The sequence below is a fragment of the Artibeus jamaicensis genome, unplaced genomic scaffold (genome assembly GCF_021234435.1).
Source record: "Artibeus jamaicensis isolate MK-2021 breed Jamaican fruit bat unplaced genomic scaffold, CSHL_Jam_final scaffold_1031, whole genome shotgun sequence".
Taxonomy (NCBI): domain Eukaryota; kingdom Metazoa; phylum Chordata; class Mammalia; order Chiroptera; family Phyllostomidae; genus Artibeus; species Artibeus jamaicensis.
In genome coordinates this window covers 3,278,604-3,297,821 of record NW_026522026.1, presented here as the reverse complement: position 1 = coordinate 3,297,821, position 19,218 = coordinate 3,278,604, and the positions used below count along the sequence as shown (strand labels likewise).

The window sequence follows — 19,218 nt, the reverse complement described above, 5'->3', positions numbered from 1 at the left end:
CCAAGATTGCTCAATCCAGCAAAGCTTTCATTTAGAATGGAAGGGCAGATAAAGTGCTTCTCAGATAAGATCAAATTCAAGGAGTTCGTCATCACCAAGCCCTTGTTATATGAAATGTTAAAGGGACTTACCTAAGAAAAAGAAGATAACAAAGATGAACAGTGAAAGGACAGCAAACTCACAGTTGTTAAGAACCACACCTAAAACAGAAGCAAACTAAGAGGACAGTTGGATCAGGAGCAGAACCATAGAAATGAAGATCACATGGAGGGTTAGCAAGAGGGGAGTGGGAGGAGGAGGTGGGGGGGGAAGGTACAGAAAATAAGTAGCATAGATGGTAGGTAGAAAATAGATAGGGGGAGGGCAAGGATAGTAGGGGAAATATAGAATCTAAAGAATTTGAGACACGTGGTCATAAACTAAAGGGGGGAATGAGGGAGGAGGGGGTGTGTAGGGTGGAGGGGAATGAAGGGGGGAATAGAACTGTAATGGCATAATTAATAAAATATATTTAAAAATAAGTTTAAAGTTATTTCAAAATAAAATACTATAAAAATTAGGGATACAAATTTATGTAATCAAACCAAGAGACATACTCTGTTGTGGACCATATGTTTGTGTCCTTCAAAATGCATGTTAAAATCTAATCCCCAATATGATGGTGTTTTGAAGGGGGATGTTGGGGGGTGATTAAGTCAGAAGGGTGGAGCTCTCATGAGTGGAATCAGTTCTCTTATAAAAGAGGCCCCAGAGAGCTCTCTCACTCTTCCTCTGCCACCTGAAAACAGACTGAGGAGAAGGTCAGCTCTAACCAGGAAGCGGGTCCTCACCAGACAATGAGTCTGCTGGCACCTTGGACTTAGACTTCCAGCCACCAGGACTGTGACAAATATATATTGGTGTTTAAGCCACCCAGTCTATGGCATATTTATTACAGCAACCTGAACAGAATGAGACACGTACCTTGAATAAAAACAGTCATTATACTGAATCAGGTTAAATTGTAACCATGCTAAACATTTGTTAAGAGACCTAAGGGTGTTTGTTTCTCTCAGGGTTAGTTTCAAAGTGCAGTGCGGCACACTGGATCGTGTGTAATTGCCAGTAACACAGTGTAAGAATGAGGGCCGACAAACATTTAGTGTTGCAATAATATAAAAGCCTCAGGAGCACTCCAGCCAAAACAAGTCCTCAGAGACGCCTCAGCATCCCAGTGCCAACAGGCTGTAGGGAGCTGAGAAGGATCTAAAGTAGACATGAGTCTCAGGCTGACCATGGACCAGTTGATCTCTTGGCAGTTTTCTGTTTTCTGTAGCACCCAGGAAGGGAGACCCCTTCCAATTAATAGATTTTTCTTTTAACAACGACCCTCAGAAAGCAAGGTTAGTCAAAATGCTTTGTATTTGGACAAAAATATCTCTGAATTCACTTAACGTGGACAGTGCTACACACTGACTTCCATGGGCCCTAGGTCCTTTTGCTTTTGAGGGGCTCTCCATCGTAATGATATTCTTTTCTGTTTGAGGCAAAATGCAGTAAATTTTCATGGGCCCAATTTTATCTTTTTCTGTACACACACACACACACACAACACTTTCCTTCACTCTAAAGCTTTATATTTGTATTATTTAAAAATTAAATTATTTTCATGAGCTTGTAAAATAATTTATTCTAAAATCACTGTGCCTACTATGCCTAAAGCGTGTCAACCCTTATTAGAATCAGAATTTTAATTATTTGAGCTCTATCTCTATACTTGTGAAGGAAGCATATTTTAATTGATGTGGGCACTTGGTTGCTAAAAATCATATCTTGTTCCCTAACATGTACATTTACATGTCTGAATATTAGCTGCATTTCATAAGTCTATGTATCACTATTTATACTTACATCCATTTATGTGATATTACATGGGAAGCCACAGTTGAGAGTTTGTGTGTATTTACAGTTAACTTATGTAGCCCATGTATTTTCTTTCACTCAGCGTCATTTTGTTGAAGTCCCAGACGACTGCCATTTCCTTTCTGGGCCGAGGGACCCTGGGGGGATCCTAGACCCTCCCCACGACCTGCTCTTCAACCAATTGTACTTTTTAGCATCTGCTTTCTGTACTTGCTTTCTTTCTTTTTATTTGCATTAATGGGTTTATTTTTAAAATAAGACATTTCTGTGACATAGTTGTGTGTTTCTATTAATTCTTTCTGAGTGTAATTTTGTTGATGAGATCATAGCTTACCTCCTGTAAGGGGCATTGTGGTGTTGCAGAGGTTTCTGAACAATGAAATGGAAGAAAAAGTGCCACACAGGGGCACATGATTAATTAAAAAATCTACAAATATTAGTCTTCCAACTGGATGTTATGCAAACAATCAGTGAAAATCTTTTTGAAAAGACATCGATGTCCAGAGGGTGCCACACATGATCTTTTATTTGCAACAACCTGCTTCTTAACACGAAGACATTGTCCATGGTCCTCACAATCATCATATTAGAGCTGAAAGGGGATCTAGTAGAGTTGTAGCTTTTGACGAAATTAGTCTGTTTTCCATTCCTGCACCACTGTTTGCATTGTGCCAAGTGTTAGTGCAGTGCCTTAATGCCAGAGCAGGAAGACAGAGTCTACTGCTTTCCATTGCAAACTTACCAGTGAATGAAAAGTGATTCAGAAAGACCACACTGTAAATACTCAGAAATCACATAAGTGCTTTCTAAAGTGATTACTGATTTGGTTTGTGCAAAAATGAAATGTCCAGGTTCTGGATATTCACTGGTGAACAAAATGGCAAGAAACAAATTCCTGTCTTTAGGACACTTAACGTGGTACAGATGTCTGTTTAGTTTCACCCGCTCTGTCCCCTAACTTCTGAATTCCATAGCGATGGTTTCATTTATTTGATAAACTAAATTCCAAAACAATCGGGAGAGCTGGCTAACCTCTATTCTGCAGAGAGAATCGAAGAAGCAAGAGAAAGCTTCAGAAATAAGAACTAAATCTGAACTGGGTATTAGTGTGATTGAGACAACTCCAAGGGCACGTTGGCTAACCCTGGCAATCTGACCCCGGTGATTCCCTTTTTAGTGACAGCTGGGGTCAGTGGCCTTTGGCAGTGTGAGTGAGGTGCCCATAGCTTCCAGGAAACTGTGGGAGAAAAACCTGTGGGGATCATTTCAGTTCACCACTGAATCCAAAATACAATGATTTCAATGACAAAGGAGTATCTAAACCAGATAAATAATCCATCTCTTTCTTTTTTTAGCATGGAGCTCATTCATGAAGAGACCACTGCTTGGACCTGCAGCAAGAATGGGTGCAGGAGTCTGTACAGATAATTTGGTGGAGGTGAGTTGATTTTTCTCAATTAAAATTCTTCATTTATTATCCAACTGGTAAGGAAGACTTAGAAAAATCATCTTATCTGATGAGATGGCACAAACCTTTTTTTGCAGCAATGTAAGAGGTTTCTTTCATACATTTGCCTCTTTAATGATAGGGAAAAAGGACAGCAATAGCAATTTTGCTTTTTTAATAACTGAAAATGTGAAATGAAATGAAACATAAAAGAGTATTAATTTCTCCAAAAAGGCACAACAAAATTTCCTTTATTCTTTCTTAATTTGTTGCTTGTTAGTAATTGCTTTTAGGGATTTTAAAGCCTCTGGGGATTGTGTCCCCAGGAAGACACTGGTCTGCTCAGAGACTCCCAGCGAGACGGATCCAAGAGATCAAGGTGAAGCTGCAAGTCTGTCTATTCGTCTTGAAAGTCCTGCCCCATCATTGGTGCCACATCATTGGCTCCATATCCAATCTGTTAAGCAAGTCCTCAATATCAACTCAGCCTTAAGAAGAGGGGGGTTAGATTCCACCTTTCAATGGAAGGAGTAGCAAAGAATTTTCAGCCATCTTTAAGTTGCCACAAAAGAATTGAAAACCAGGGTAATAGCCTAAACTCCCCATGTTGTGGATGGAGGTGCTGTGATAGGACCTCAATTTTGAGTAAGTGCAATTAACTCTGAAACTCAATACATGATGCTTAGGACTTTGGGAAAGCTTAAAGCAAAAAAACTTTCTTAGAAACTTGCCACATTGCTTTTGGCCTCTCTCTAATAAAGAATACCTTTAGTTGTCTGCTTATAACTTCTCCTGAGAAAGCCTTTTAATTCCAATTTACTTTTTATACGAGCTAGGAAAAAAACCCAAATTTTCAAGTCGAGTGGTAGATATTAACAGATCCTGTAGAACTGAAAAGAAGGGAGAGGAAGCAGGATTGGGTAGAGGAGAACAGTGGAATTGCTTATGAAGGCTCCATGAGAGACTTAGAGAACCTGGCAGGACAAGCCCCAGAGCAAATATGGTTGTCCGGCCCAGTGACCACCTTCATACTCTCACTAAGCCTCGGGATGCAGGCTGCCTCAGGGGTGGTGTAGGCTGCCTCAGGAGGGGTGTGAGCTGCCTTGGTCCAGGCAGCTCCAACAAGTGCTTAGTTGCAGCGGGGTCTGGGCAGTGGAATGCCATTCTACTGCCATTGCTTGAGACAGAAAATACAACAACAACAACAAAATGACTGTACTTTTGCAGACATCATTAGAGATTCCTGAAGCAATGAGTCACATAATTTAATGATAATTTTAGCACACTGAAAATGGAATTGAAGAGTATTTAATATGGATTATAGCTAAAAAATATCTGCTCCCCTGTTTTTATACACACACACGCAAATCCTCATTTGACACGACAGAGTTAAAGGTAAAGAAAGTAAGTCACAGGAGTATGAGTAGGAAGAATGCAATATATTCAAGCTTTTTAAATTTCCCCACTATTAAATTTATTCATAATATCAATTCTTATGGATCCCTTCTGTTTTTTGCATTTATATTCTTTTGTGTACGTGTGTGTGCTTTTGTAAAAACAGAGCCTCTAATTCAATGTATGGTAATAAGATGAAATTTAAAGCTTAAAAATGTTACTAAAGAGAAATCGTGTTGATTCAGTTTTTAATATTTTCATGTTATTTTGCACTTTAAGATAGAACAACTTTTTCACATTTTTAACCAGAATATTTTGAGACTTCAAAGATCTCACTGGCTCTCAGCATGAACTTAAATAAATTCTTATTCTCTCTAAGCCTCGGTTGCTCAGCTATGAAATGGAGATATGATGCCATGCCCTCCATAAGATCACCGGGAACGTTAAATGATGCCCTGCCGTAGATGGCTTGTGACCGTGGCTGGCACAAAGAAACAGTCCTTATGTGTAACTGACTATTCTGTGATACTGGTAACTATCCTTTCATTAGCTAAAATCAGCCATTACCATATGCTACAGTTTTGCAAAAGATAGTTGTTGAAAAGTGATGCTTTAGTACTGGAAATCCAAAGCTCTAACCCCAGAGTTCTGTCTCCAAAAAGTTTCCAAATCTGTCACAAGGTGGCCCCAAATACATATCCTGCCTGACTCTGCACTCATGGAAAATTGATCAAGCAGAGAGAAGACACTGCAGCAAAAAATGCATGGTAATAATAACCCAAAGTATAGGTGGTCCATTTAATAATCGGCTCCATTTGGCCAGAGGAGAGAAAAGCAAGCCCTATATATTTGAAATGGGCAAGAAGGCAGTCAAATGTGTCTAGACATTTGTCTTCAAGGCTAGTTTCAGTAGAAGTTGGTAAATCAACCTATTGGTGCTGAACACTTCAAGTACATGGTCTAGCATGTCTGAGAAAAACCTCTAATCTTTTGCCTTTCCCCTACTTTATAAATTGGTTATTTTGCAACTATTTACCTTTTGGCTTTACCTGAGTACTTCTTTCCTCTTTATCCTTTCCTACTTGTAACACAGAGAAAAACAATGGATTATAAATGATGTAAGACCCTGGCAGGAAAGCCTCAGATTAAAGGTTTTATGAGATTGTGACTAATTCGTTACCTCTTCCTCTTATCTCAGAATCCTGGAAGTCTTAAAATGGAGCCCCCAAAAGTTTTTTCTGACAGTAAAAATTTTTTTCCATGCTAGGTAGTATAATACTAGAGGCAATGCTTAGCAACTGATAGATAATATTGGGGTAAATCTTAAAGAATTAATACAGAGGAACTGAGCATATAAGAACAACTGCATATAGTTAAGGGTCTTGGCACTAGAGTCAGAAATTTGGTATTCCAGTTTAACTTAATTAGAGTGTAGTTCGGATAAGTCTCTTTAAGAAAACCCTACTTAGTTCATAGAGGTCTTGTGAGAATTACCTGAGGTCGCATATAAAATGTGGAGCATTTTGTTTGGAATGTGGTGAGGACATAAAGCACATCTTATTACCATCACGGCTCTCTGTGATGGTAATAAAATTATCCCATGCTATGGTGGGATAATGAAAAGAATTGATTTAATTTCCAATGCAAAGAGCCAAGCCTATCCTTGCTGGTATTGCTCAGCTGATTCTGAACTGAGCCTCAAAACCCACCTCTAAATGATGTGATACCTTCTTTGTTTGCTCTGTGGATGGACAGGTGGTGAGCAGTGTAGGCAGACACACAAACCTCGCCTGCAAAAGCACCTGCAACCTGGAATTGAACAGGATGATCTGAATATGAACTTTAACCAAAAAACATAGAAAATTATTTTTGAGTGAGCTTATAGACTTTTTGAAGTAAATGAGAGAGACCTGATTTGATTGTGCATGCTTTATCACATATTTTATTTTTATCCCAGAAAAGAAGCAGAAATAAGATGGAATTGTTAAATTCAGTGATCAACAGAAGTCTTTCCTTTACCTGTCCTGAAAGTAAAAACATAAAATTAGACAGTCCAATTGTAGAGTAGAAAAACCACAACTCATAATCAAATGTGACTTGCCTCATACTCAGAATTGCTCACTCAATATTTTACTTGAATTGTGAAAGTTCCATTGTGGATGATTTATGGTGAGGGCTTTTGCTGTTCACCACCAGGACCAGAACCTTGAGCAGGGTTTGCAACACCAGTTGTAAGGCATCTGTTTGGTGTTCTCCTAGTGTGTTAGAGAAAGGGTTCAGTGCTTATTTTCCAAAACAAATCTGTTATTAAGGCACAGCTGATTTCATCCAGAATGTAGTTTTATGCCTAATACATTTCAAGATGGGTTCAAATGCAATATTTACATACAACCTTTTGAAGCATATCAAAAGCTAAATTACACTGTTACTGACTAAAAACCAAATTCAAAGATTTTAGCATGTTTATTTATACACATACATACTGTCTACATACATACATAGTTAATGAAATGTGTACACTCACACACCAGGTACTCTGTTGCTTATTTTTATATATTATTCCATTTAATTTTAACAACAATAAGTATTATTATCTCCATTTGACATATTAGGAAAGTAAGAGCTTAATTCATTAGATTAGTGATTTCCAAAATGTTGGCTATGTACTATTTTATGATGTAATAATTAATACACATGAAAGAAACATTTACCAAAAATGTAAAGTTTCAAGTATAATGAAAAGTATAATAAAAGTGAATGTCCCCTGGCTGGTGTAGCTCAGTGGATTGAGCGTGGGCCTGCGAACCAGACAATCGAGGTTCGATTCACAGTCAGGGCACATGCCTGGGTTGCAGACCAGTTCCCTGCAGGCCAGTTCCCAGCAGGGGAAGCACGAAAGGCAACCATACATTGATGTTTCTCTCCCTCTCTCCTTCCCTTCCCCTCTAAAGATAAATAAATAAAATATTTATTAAAAAGTGAATGTGCATGAGTGCATACTGTAAACATCAAAACTGGGACTTTATCCCTATGATCAAATCTATGGGCTCTACCAATCTTCTCTCCCTTTGCTTCCAGGGTTAATTACAACCCTGAACTTTGATTCATTCTTGCAGTTAGACATGTAGGTATTTTTCAAAATTGGCCTAGACATTAATTTATTGATAGCACTTTTTTGTATAGAACTGTATCACTAGTTTGGCAGTCGTGGTTTTAATCTGAACACTGGAAGCACAATTCTAGGATTTTATACTTTCTGCTCAGAAGTCATCAGTTTGTTCTGTGGTTTTAACTCAGTACATGTGATTTTTTGACAATCACTTACTTTGCTCTGACTCAATCAGAAAAACTGAATTTAGCATTACAGTTTAAAATAGTTTTCTTAAAACTTTCCAGCACTTGAGATTAAACAATAAGATAAAATGCATGATCTCATCATTTTTTACCAGTTTTTTATGGTGCCCATGAGCATGTGGAAAATGTAAGAAACCAAAAACTGTTTTCTGCTGCTTATTAGATCTTAGAAGCATCAGACTGCAGAAAACTCTTCAGCTTTTACTTTGGTTACTCTTGCAATATACCTGCTATTTCTTGGGCACTGGCTATAGGCTTTATGTCTATATCATTCAATAATTTCTGTCTGAATTGTTGATAAAATTGATTAGATGACCCTCTCTTCCCCTAATCAAATATTTACTAAGCACCTACTAAGTGCTAGGAACTATCAACTTCAAATCTGGGGCTTCAAATATGAGAGGCTACAATCAAGGGTGTTAGAAGATCATACAATATTAAGATAATATCAGCATACTTATTTTTAATTCATTTAAGGAAATGTTTACAAAGACGAATAAAATCCAGTTGTAGAAGAGTCCTAGAGGAGTTTGCACAGGCACTGGGGGTGTCTGGAACTCTGCGTTATGACCCTTTGTGACAGGCAGCTGTTGCCTTGAACGGGCGTCAGTGGAAGGTTGCATGTCGGGCACCTCATCTCTCCTGTGTCATCCTTTGTAGCCAACAAAATTCACACACTGAAAAATACAAGTGTCCAGCACTTTCATAAAGGTTTGGGAGCAACTAAAGAAGTATGAGATGAGCCTGGTGTAGCTTCCTATGCCAGAAAGTATGAAAGTGCTAAAAAATGGAGGGATCTGTCCAAAGAACATGGGAGCCAGCTTGAGGAGTCCTCATGGAGAAGGGGGGATGTGAGCAAAGATCTCAAGGAAGTGAGGGGTTTAACCAAAGAGATACCTGGTGGAAGAGAATTCCAGGCAGAATAAACATTCCTGAAAAATCTATTCTCAAATGGAAAGCTCTTGGCATGGTTGCTGTATGTTTAAGGAAGAGCGAGGAACCAGTGGGGCTGGAGTGAGCAAGGGGGCAATAGTCAAAACTGCCACAGCATGCAAAGCCTTGTGACTAATTTCTAAGGACTTGGGCATTAGCTCTGAGTGAGAGGCAAGCCAATGGTGGATTTTGAATAGAGTCCTGGTCTGGCTTATATTTTGAAAAGACCCCACAGGAAAGCGTTGTCAAGAATAAACATAGGTGAACATAGGCACAGAGTTACCAGTTACAAAGCTATTGCAGTCATTCCGGTGACTGAAGATGGCAACCCAAGCCAGAGGGTCAGACCAGGAGGGTACTCGTGCAAGTGGTTAAAATTTGGGAGTAGAGCCCACACGATTTCCTGTTGCATCGGACCTGGAGTATGTGAGAGAAGAGAGTTGAGGATGACTTTTAAGCTGGCTTGTAATAATATTCCAGGTGACAGATGCATGGATAGAGATGATGGAACAGGAGCGGTTGGCTTGCACTCAAGTGATATTGTAGAGTAAAACTGGTAATAATTGGTGACAAAACTGCCATTTATTTGAAATGTACATGCTTATCAGTTTAGGGCATATTTTATACTTCCTTCTACCTTTATTTCAAAAGAATTCTCGTAATTTATTCCACCCTACAGATTGCCCCGTACTAGTGGTCTTATTTCTCTTGTTCTGAACCATCAGTGTCTTCTGTGAATACTTGATGTTTTGCATAATAATTATAAAAGATAAATATTTTGGGATATAAATCCTAATGTTTTTAATGTATTGGTAATTAACAATGAGGGGAAGGGGGAAATGTGCCCACTACTTGTGTGTGTGTGTGGACAGTAGTAGTGGTGATGGTAGTGATCTACAGCTTTTTAAAGTTAACTTTTTTCTCTTTCTCTCTTTTTCAAGTTGGGGGACCAGACTTGACTGGGAAAGCTACGATCAATTAATAGGTAGTTTGTCATATATTATTGTAAAAGTTCACTAGGCAAAATTGCAAAGCCAACAATTGTGAAGCAATTTCCCTCTTTGTCACCTTTCTGCCTTTATTCCCGAGCTTTCTTGCCCTCCGCCCACCCTTTGTCCCTGTCTGCACTCCCTACTAGAGCTTTGTTTCTGTGTCCTGCCCTCTGCTAGACCAGAACCTGCCTTCCAGAGCCTCGACTTCTCCTTCCAAATAAAAATGACCTCACCCCCACATGCCCCAACTTCACCTCCACCTCAATGCTGCAGATCAGTAAGGAATTGATCTGGTTATAGTGCTTGATCCCAAGAGTAATGAATGAGCCAAGGCTTTAATCAAAGAACTTGAAAAAGAATTTGCAGAACAAAAGCCATGTATAATGAGATAATATGTGGGGGTAATATTTTATTGCAGACTACCTCTTTTTGAACAACACCCTAACAATGCACAGACACAAGCCCCACACTCCCATGCTTAAAGTACAATTGCTAAAAATGAGTTTTGTGGCCACATGCAATTCTTTGCCCCCAGCTTACATTGTCATATATAGCATTAAGCGTAGGATAGGTTTTTGTGTATGTTATGACAATTTGCTCTTAAATGCAATTCTTAGCTTCCTAGAAGGAACTGTGGGTGTGTGCATTGTTTTATCTGGAGGAATGCATTCTTACAAAAGTTGAAGGCAACAGAGTCTTAACAGGGTCAGGATGAAGGGGGTGTAGAGAACTAAGGGGCCCTTCAGTATTTTAAATGACTTTGGTTCCCTCACTCAGACATAATTTACTTTCCCTGTATCAGAATTAAATTATTACATAAAGAACAGGAAAGGTCATTCTTTCTTCTTTTGTAGTTAGAGAATATTTCCAACTATGTCAAAGTAAAATAACTAATGGAAGTGTTTTAGATTATAAACATAAGGAAGTACGGGTCTATGTATCAAGGAGGCCCTCAGTGCTATTAATTCTGTCTCTGAGAAGGTACAGATAAGCTGTGGGTGGCCCCATGAAAGATGGAGAAACTGCTTGACAGGGTAGGAGGTTTCTCAACATAATAAGTAGAATCATTGAAAGGAATCAAGAGCCTCTGACTCACAGCCTGTGTTTTGTAAAAGAAAACCACATTTAGAAGTTTAAATTCATAGCCAAATAGCTCCAAGCACAACTAATCAGAATGACTATGAGGAAATCAGCCCTCTGGGAAAAATACATAAGAACTGGAACCTCTTGCACCAAGTGTTGAACACATTCCAGAAACTGTGGTGGTGTCTTAACTTTGATTACTGTAATGTAAAGCTAAAGAAAGGAGGGGACACTATCACCATCCTGAGACTAAACAAAGATGGGTGTTGTGGGGCAACTTGATAATTCCTGAAGGCAACATAGGACCAAAAAATACAAGCCAAAGAACTTTAAATTGGGCAACTGGATATTAGAAAGCTAAAGGATTTTTACAGTCTATGGAATACCCAGAGAGAAAAGTATTTCTGTAGACAAAATATTTTTGCCATGTCCCCATTTTTAAAAAGAATTGCCATACTTTTCATTCTTTCAAAATGAGAACCTGAGACAAGGCCTTGCATGCTGGTAGTTCACTTGTGAAGGGGACCAGGACACCGGAGTGAGGAAGCAAAGTGGAACCAGGAGGGGCAGAAAGCCACCACAGGTAGGTGTACCTCGTGGATTTGTGGCAACGGGGTTTCTATTTCCCAGAAATTTCTAGAAAGCACGCAGACTGCCTCCTAGAATTGTCTGTCACAGAAGACCTGGAGTCTGGAACATATAACTGTCAATTCTCCTCATCCAGTGGTTGGTTCCCTGGGAGCATCAACTCCTACCCCTACTTGCAGCTGCTCTTCCCCACTAATCAAGCGGATGCCTATTACCTCTGGGAAAGTTGTGAAGACAGAATGTAGGGAGGCAAAGAGGGCAGCTACCAGTGCAAGGTGAATCTGAGATGGTACAAAAGTCATCTACACAATTGTGATTGAAATTAAGGTTGAGTTTAGAGTATGTGATGTGGAGAACAATAAATGAATGTCAGAGGCTGCCCCTTGTTCCACTCAGAGATTCACCAAAACACCAGAGAAATCCCCTTGGTCACTGGGTCTGAGTGGGACCAGCTACAGTCCCTACGACTGCAAGTGGTCCCAGGCCATCATGGGTATTTGTCATCTCCCTTGTCCACACTTGCTCAGATTTTTGTTACCCTTGCTGAAGAATTGGGCTGATTACATTCACTTACCTGGAGGGATAACATGGAACTCCATCCCTGAGGGAATTTAACTTTTAGTTGTCCTGCCATTATTTGGCCACAGTTTTTTAATTGCCCATTTCCTATTTTCCCATGGCATAGAAACACCACAAGTCCCCACATGCATCAGCAGTGCTCACTCCTCGTGATAATCAGGGTCAGTTATGTCAACCAGAATAGTAACTCTTTCATTTATCTGCTGGTCCATGAGCACGAGGAGTCCAAAGTGACCAGAAGGAAGTTGGAGTTTTAGGTTCAGTGGGACACTTTGGTGGGTGCTGGCACCAATGTTCTCGGAACCAAAGCTTTGATTTGTCAGACCTTAGCACTGTGAGTTTCAGAAGCTCAAAATCTGGAAGCGGGTTGCTGGGCATGGTTGCTAGAAAGCTGAGTGCTGCTTCTCCCTGGTATTTCCCCGATCCCCGTATATATTCTGCACCACACAACGACCGTTGTTTTCATACCTGTACCACACCCTGGAGAACAGCACCCTTCCCTGACGTTGAGTACCATCCCTGAGCTGGTGCATTCTAGCTAGAATTTAATGTCAGTGTTTACCTAAGTCTGTCATCGTTGTCACAGTGGGGAGTCACATGGTTTAGGTCAGAAATCCACTCCATTCTACTATCTTCCTAAAACCCTGACACTCCCTTCCCCTAAATATCTTTTCTCTGCTAATTTCCAAAAATTTATGCAAAAAACTTTAGCCATGGCTCACTTAATATTCTTCTCAATTCTTTTATCCATCTTCCTCTTCAGTCTTTAAGCTTCAGGTGGCTTTCCTTAGATGAGTTTACTGTTCTTTATAGTGAAAATGAATCCAGGTTTTAGTTGTAGCTCCTTCCAAGGCTCCCAGTATTCCCTCCTCCAAGCAAGGTAACAGAGATCCTGAAATGCACTAGCTCCATCCTTAGATAGAGGAGGAAGGGAGGGAAGAAACATGGAGAATACTTACTCTTCTCATGCCTGTTCACACTGAACGAACGTTCAAATACACAGTGTAGTTTCTCTTCCTATCCACTGAAACCATTCACCAGAGTGTCCGGGGAAGGGAGCCTCTGTGCTGGGTCTGGTCCTTTCCCGAATATTCCGTGCTGCTCTGTCCTACACTGCTTTTGCAGGAATGTCCACTTCCAGCTTGCTCTATTTCCTAGTCTATACTATTTACCCCTGATCATTATTATTCTATAGTTACATATTTGTTAATAATCAAACTTCAATTATTGAGTTGTCTTCATTATTTCACTTTTTTAGAATGTTTTGCTTTCTCTCAATATGATTTGCAAGATATTATACAATGCTTTCATCTTGGAAAAGAGTTGCGTGATTTTGCAACTCTCTGTCTCTAACCTAAACTGTGTGTTTGGAGGCGGGAGGGGCAGGAGGAGGGTTTTGCCCAGACAGGAATGTTCAGCAACCTGTGACGATGTAATGCGTGTCAGTTCCTTCACATCTTACTTGGGGTACAAGCTGGAAACACATCCTCATTTCACAGTGTTACACTCTTTCCCTGGGTCACTGTTGAACACCCCCCAAAGCATTAGTTAGAGTTGTTGCCACTTTATCTCTTCATTCCCCAAACAATGTGGGTTACACTATTGCTAAGGCCGTCTATTTTTATTCCTCAGAAATTATATCACTTTACTGAGAGTAGGTAAAAATGTATACCAGGCCTTTGACAGTATTTCCGGCCTTGTTATAACATACAGGGGACTACGTACTAATAAAGAGGGACTTATTCCTGCGATACCACATTTCTCCCAAACAAAAGCTTGGATAAGGCCACAATATGAAGAATTTTTTTGTATTTTGTTATAACAAAAAAATGAATGATACCGTGGGAAAGGGCGAAGGGAAAGGAGAGAAGTAGAGAAAACTGAAGGGCGTGTGAACTACAGCTCCCAGCTTTGGATGTTTCTTCCTCCTTTTGGCAGCTGGAATAATGGGGGAAAGGAAATGTAAACAAGATGAAGAGCATAGGACAGAGAAGGGGAAAAGGAAATGTAAACAAGATGAAGAGGATAGGACAGAGAAGGGGGAAAGGAAATGTAAACAAGATGAAGAGAATAGAGAAACATTTGGCTATTTGAGTGGCTAGCTTGAGTTGTTTTTCTTTTGTATTAGAATGTTGACAGATGTTTCACTTTAACTGAGCCGAGGCTCCTTCTCCCAATTCTCTATGAACATTTTCGATTTTGAAAATTTCTCTTGCCAGTAGCCAGATCCAGAGTGTTGAATATTGGAGTAGCTGTATATGTTACAGCATTGCCCACAGGGAGAGCTTCCACATGACTGAGCATAATTTATCATCCAATTCAAAATAGGGGCTACCCCTGGAGATGCATGTAGGGAGAGTCCACAGCAGCCCCAGCTGCAGTGGTAATATCTTAGTTCCTGAAGGGAATGGTAGACATACTATTTATTAGATTATTTTTATACTGCTTTGAATTTCTAAAATATTTTCCTATAATAATTTTTAAATTAATCAATTGAATAAGAACAAAGGATATATGCTTTATGATTATTTACCTGTCAATACTGAGGATGTCTTGTTAGCTCGACACCCACTAGTAAAAAGGTAATCAATACAATAATATGATAATTCTTGCAAAGGCTTTATGCAAACTCTGTTCTTCAATTACTCAAAAGAAGGCATTATTACATGATCACAAAGGGGTGTCATGAAGGATTTTTTAACATTCCCCTTTTCCCTCCTTTTATACATCGTTCTCCTACTCTACTCCTGATGTGCTAGGAGAAGCCCGCAGGGCATTTTGAGGGTTTAGAGCTTAGACAACCTATTTAAAAGAAGAGAGATTTGAAAAGGGTCTTTCCAGCTGGAGTGGTTCCTTGTCCCCTGCCCCACTTCCTTCTAGGGACTTTGGGCAAAGCCCAGAGACAGCTTTGATTGTCACCACTTGAGAAAGAGGGTATTGTTGGTACCTACTGGGTAGAGGGCAAGGATGCCATGGAACACCACATAATGCACAAGACGGCCAATTATCTGGCTCAAAATGTGAATAACGCTTAGTTCGAGAAACGCTGTTCTGAGATAAGAAAAGTTTTTGCTGGTGTGGGGGTGAAGTGGGTTGAAGGATGGGAGGGGATCATGATAGAGTAGGTACTGGTGGATTCCAGAGGGGAAGAGATCCTGTGCTCTCTCTCTCTCAGAAGAGTGATGGAAAAATGGTGAAACCCCAAAGAGATTTGTGAGATCTGATAAAAAGCTAAAGAAATGTGGGCAAAAAGGGCTTCAGATCACCTCACAGAGCATGGAAGTATGCACTGGCAACGGCATGGAAAAGACATAATGATTCATCTCTTCTTGATCCTTTGCCAGGAGCTGTGGAGACAGCCATGCACCTCAGGGCTGTAGGCAGATAGGAACTGTGGACACAGCGTGGATGCCAAGCAGAAAACTGACAGTGATGTTCAAGGGATTACCCCTGTGATTGCAGTTCTGTGTCTACCTCCTAACTTAGAAATTATCCTTAGAAAAGGAAAGAATCTACTATTAAGTGAGATCATGAGTCCATTACACAGGTGGAATAGGATTAAGAATAGGAAGTGAGGTAGACTACAAAAAATAGATATATTTCTTGTATACTTATATCCTCTGCTTATAGAATAACGTTTTATCTACATCACCATAAATTCTGCCACTTAATTGATTTTTTATTTGAAAATTAAGCCAATGCTAATACAATACACATTTCTTCAAACATTACCCATACTCATTTAGCTGCTCCACAGACTGCAGATCTCACCATCCTTTGCCTGGGTGTACAAGTGTGCACATCTCAGGTAACAGGTGGAGGGATTGAGTTCTCTAGTTAACAGTCATTATGTTTTCTGGTAGAGTTCTTCTTTGGGACTCTAAAAAAGTTGCCTATGTATTTCAATTCAGATGTTTATTAGTAACCATTAGCGCAGGTTGCTGCATCTTTAAATTAGGGTCAGTTTTCATTACCAAAGAATAAAAGTTACGAGCTTTCTACCTACTCTCTGTGCCTGTTGTAATATCAAAACACATTCCTGAGTGACTATAACATTTTAATAGCCAATAAAATGGTGATTCAAAAGGTTAAATACCCATAGCCACAAACCACTAACATATGAATATTTTAAAGTTATGTGGAAGTCCTGTTTTAAATATACTTAAAATTAGAAAACAAACATATTGTAATCTCTCACTCTTCTCTGAAATGTCCTAAGCCATTCACTGTTTTTAAAAATTGATCTTCTGAAGGACATTTTCAGAGTTCGAGCAGATTTATTATAATGACTTTAAACATTCTTTGGTATTTGCTTTCTTTGATGTCATAATGCTGAAGAGTATTTTTGCTAGTATGTATTCTATTGCATTGCTTACAGTTCACCGATGTGCAAATCCCAGTGTGTCTGACATCAGTCACGCTTGTGGCCACTCAACCAGATTCCTTGGGCTGTGGCCTGGTCTCTGGTATGGTTATTTCTATTGTTTAATGGCTGGCTCAAATGTCTACATGTTTTACTTGGTGAATTATATGGATGTAGGCTATGAGCAAAACCAGATTAAAGACATGGACTATGCTGCGGTTGATTTGGTAGGTTCATGGAAACAGCAGAACATGATGAAAGTTCTGAATCAGCAGCAGAGAACCAAAAGCAGCAATATAATCCATAATACCCCACATAAAATCTGCAGTGAGTTGTTACTCAATACAACGTGATGATCTTGATAATTATTATAAAATTCTGATCTCTAACTGTGAACATATGTATTACAGATAAAGAAGATACAATGAATTCAGCTCTTTGTAACCACTGAAATCTTAAATGAGATGAACTTACACCTGAAACTAATACAAATAACACTGAATGTAGACTATAATGGAAAAGAATTAAAAAATAATATAAAATAAACATCTGTACTGAGAGTAATGCTGATTTCTATCCACCAAGACAAATAGGTTCTCTTTAGAATATATTTATTGTCTATTTTTCATAAGTCAGGAAAACTTGGGGATGAAAAGATATGTATTTTGTCACTCAAGAGTTCACAATCTAGAGTGAGAGAAACCTTCCATAATGCAGGCATTATGTTGCAAGGAATGATAAAATTACTCCAAATAGAATTACATAGTTAATAGCCTCATTTATAAAATGGAGAAATTTAATATTGTGTAAACTAATATTGGGTAAATTAATATTATCCAACCCTTAAAGTTATTGTAATGATTGCCTGTATTATCATAAGTAATATGCTCAAAATAGTGTTGGCACTTATTACATATTGGTGAGTGTTAGTGCTTGTTATCATTATGAAGACTCTACTTGTTCCTATGTTCCCTGGTTCTTGTACAGCAGTAATTACCATTAAGTGAATGCCTAGTATATACCACATAGTTTACCCCAATTAATACTTCATTAATTCTTCCAATACCTCTATTGAAGTTTCTATTAGCAATCCTAATTTACAAAAGAGAAATGTAATGTTCAGAATAATTTCACAATAATTTACCCAACTTCAGCTCTAGTAAATCCAGAGTTGAAATTACATCTGTGCTTTTCTACTGATGCACACAGCCCTAGGGATGGATATTACCACGGAGAACATAGGTGAAACTACTTAGTTCTTCAGGAATTCTTTTCTTTTGGAGATTGGCTCTTTCAGTCTATTTTGCCCCCTTTTAAATCAAAGAACAACCTCAAAATAGAGATTTGCTATAACTTGTAGGACCCTGAGAAAATATGCAAGTTTAATTCAATGCATTTATTTTTACTTTTTTGTTTTTGTAATTGTATTTCTTCCATTACCATTTTGTCCCTTTATATTCCCCCACACACACACAATCTCCAAACTGTTGTCCATGTTCAAGAGTCCTTTGTCCTTTGTGCTCAATCCCTCCACCCCCTACTGTCCCCAACACCTTAGCTGTCATCCTGCTCTCTATCTATGAGTCTGTCTCTATTTTGCTTGTTAGTTCAGTTTGTTCATTAGATTCCACATACTGCATCCCACATATGCAGTAATTGTCTTTCTCTGACTGGCTTATTTCACTTAGTGTAATGTTCTCCAGGTCTATCCACACTGTTGTAAAGGGTGGCAAAGTGGAAATAGAGGGAATACACCCAAACATAGCAAAGACCAGTTATGACAAACCTGCTCCCAGAATCACGTCCAATGGGAAAAAACTACAAGGGCTCCCCTTAAGATGGGGAATGAGACCATGCTACCGCGTATTAAACTATACCACAAGGCTATGGTAATCAAAACAGCATGTACTGGCACAAAAACAGACACATAAATCAATGAAACAGAATAGAAAGCCCATAAATAAGCCCACATCTTTATAATCAATGCATTTTTCTACTATTTCTTCCCTTTCTACAGTCAGCTTGTAGAAAAGATTTTATTATTAGCCCCAGGTGAATAGAAAAAAATATTTGAGCATTGTGCTCCCAACATTCAAAGCTTTGTAGAAAAATTTGTATTTCTAGGTGAATCATGTCACATTTAGGAAACATTATTAATGATGTCAATTCATTCCAAAGTGCTGAGCAATCCGGACAGTAGTGGACAAATGTGATCATGAAGATCAGTGATGAGTGAAGCTCGAGGGTCAAGGCTCTGCTTGGGCAGGGAGTACACTCATGGCCCTGCCCTTCGTCAGTTTCCTCCCTGTATATTTCTCGATGTAAACTACATATGATTAAATTAGATTTTTAACAATGCTCAGCTCTCTTACTGAATAGACAGCTGTATTTATTTTTATTGTGTTAAAACCTGAACATGTATGTGCATATGTGTGTGTTCATACATGTGTGCACACATACACATACACATTTAAAGGTAATGAACATCTAAAATTGTTATGTACCAAGATTGTTCTAGGTGTTTTACATTTCATTTAATCTTTAAATCAGCTCTTAAATAGGTATTATTATTATTCTATTTT

The 19,218-nt window shown here is 39.0% G+C and overlaps 1 long non-coding RNA gene across 3 annotated transcripts in view; it reads left to right on the top strand.

The window, feature by feature from the left end:
• Positions 1-1,300: 1,300 nt before the first annotated feature.
• The window catches only part of LOC128625890 (uncharacterized), a 41,803-nt gene continuing 23,885 nt past the window's right edge, over positions 1,301-19,218 (top strand). Inside the window, exons 1-2 of one of the 3 annotated variants that reach the window (XR_008389756.1) lie at positions 1,301-1,382; positions 3,258-3,340. This is a non-coding gene — a long non-coding RNA (uncharacterized LOC128625890). Of the gene's footprint in view, positions 1,383-3,184; positions 3,341-11,584; positions 11,690-19,218 lie in introns of those variants that run through there. The other 2 variants (XR_008389757.1, XR_008389755.1) reach the window with 2 other exon arrangements.